A 1,785-nucleotide genomic window follows, 5' to 3' on the forward strand; every position below is an offset into this window, starting at 1 on the left:
AGAAATTCAGACAGCGGCTTCTTCCTAGCCAAAGGTATGCACCTTACCTCGACCTCGATTAATGGGTTTACCTCATCTAAAGGATTCTGAATTATGTATTTGCAAGAGTGTATTCGCCCCACCTAAAAGTTAAAACGATAATCTATTAAAACACAATGGAAACGGAATTAACAGTGTATTAAGCAATTAATTAACAATGGAAACGACATTACCTTGCCCAGGAAATCGTTGAGAAATTCAGACAGCGGCTTCTTCCCCTTTTAAGCCTAACCAAAGGTATGCACCCGACCTCAACCCCGACTAATGGATTTACCTCACCTAAAGGATTGTGAACTATGTATTTGCAGGAGTGTGTTCACTCCACCTAAGAATTAAAACGATAATTCACTGAAACACAATAGAGACGGAACTGATAGCGTATTAATTAATAATGGGAACGATATTACCTTGCCCAGGAAATCGTTGACAGCGGCTTCTTCCCTTTCAAGCCTAACAAAGGAGTGGGTTCACCTCACCTAAAAAATTAAAACAATAACTCATTGAAATACAAAGAAAACAGAGCTAGCAGCGAACTAAGCGATTAATTAATAATGGAAACGAAATTACCTCGCTCCGAAATCATCAAGAAACTTAAAAAGCAGCACCCCCTTTTCAAGTCTAACCAAAGGAATAGGTCTACCCCACAAAAATTAAAATGATAAATTACTGAATGGGAATACAATTGATAACGCCCTAAACAACTAATAAATGACACAGACAATATCACTTCACCCAGAGGATCGTCGAGAAAATGAAATGAAACAGCGGCTTCTCCTTCAGGCCTAACCAAAGGCACGCACCTGACCTTGACCTTGTCAAATTGATCTACCACACTTTAAGGAGTGTGAACTATTTATCTGCAACAGTATGCTCGCCTCATCTAACAAATTAAAACGATAATTAATCGGAAATAATGGAAACGAAATCGATAGCGTACCAAACAATTAATTAACAATGAAGACGATATTACCCTATACAGAAAATCGTTGAGAAATCCAGACAGCGGCTCCTTCCTTCAGAGCTAAACAACGGAGTGCGCTCACCTCGCTTAAAAATCAAAACGACAAATCACTGAAATGGAAACGGAATTCATAACGCTCTAAACAACTAATAATAATGACGGAGATGATATTACCCTATTCAGGAAATTGCGGAGAAAATTTAGACAACGGTCTCCCCTTCTGAGCCTAATCAAAAGGTATACACCTGAACTTGACCCTGGCAAACGAGTATACTTCAACCAAAGAATCGCGAACGATACACTTGAGAGAACCCGCTCACCTGGCCTAAAATTGAAAATGTAAAATTATTATTCGAACGGAATTGGATTGGATTTAATAAAACTGTAATAATCAATTAGTGGCATGTTTTCTATAATACAAACCTGACCGAGGACCTTTAAACTTTGACCTTGAGGATACGGTACTTAGAAATTGTGGAGAGCCTGAGACAGCAATCGCTTCTTTCACGCCCAACTAAAGGCATACACCTCGACCCTGATAAACAGATTCACCTCACCCAAAAAAGATCTTGAATTCCACATCTATAGGGGGATGCTCACCCTGCCTAATCGAATTAAAAACGATAAATCACCGAAATACACTTGAAGTCAGAACTGGTTACGCTACGACTATTGATTTAACGGCGTTTTTCCCAATGTAAATCCATCGGAGAACGTAAAACCTTTCACCCTGACAAGGTGATCTTACCTTATTTGGAGGATAACGAAGAGCTAGTCGAAACAAT

The 1,785-nt window shown here is 39.2% G+C and overlaps 2 long non-coding RNA genes across 6 annotated transcripts; both read right to left on the reverse strand.

Annotated features, from left to right (window-relative positions):
* Positions 1-6: 6 nt before the first annotated feature.
* On the reverse strand, positions 7-472 carry LOC113464583 (uncharacterized). Its single transcript, XR_003389436.1, has 3 exons — positions 447-472; positions 213-364; positions 7-122 (listed from the first exon to the last, which is right to left on the reverse strand). It is a non-coding gene; the product is annotated as an uncharacterized LOC113464583 (long non-coding RNA).
* A 12-nt stretch (positions 473-484) lies between these two features.
* LOC113464582 (uncharacterized) lies at positions 485-1,785 on the reverse strand. Of its 5 annotated transcripts, XR_003389433.1 has the most exons (7): positions 1,749-1,785; positions 1,424-1,605; positions 1,175-1,325; positions 1,010-1,086; positions 759-919; positions 607-675; positions 485-515 (listed from the first exon to the last, which is right to left on the reverse strand). It is a non-coding gene; the product is annotated as an uncharacterized LOC113464582 (long non-coding RNA). The 5 variants fall into 5 exon arrangements; XR_003389431.1 differs by having other exon boundaries at positions 607-919; XR_003389432.1 differs by having other exon boundaries at positions 607-919; positions 1,010-1,110.

The sequence above is a fragment of the Ceratina calcarata genome, unplaced genomic scaffold (genome assembly GCF_001652005.2).
Source record: "Ceratina calcarata isolate Rehan_Ccalc_2016 unplaced genomic scaffold, ASM165200v1 scaffold4299, whole genome shotgun sequence".
NCBI lineage: Eukaryota > Metazoa > Arthropoda > Insecta > Hymenoptera > Apidae > Ceratina > Ceratina calcarata.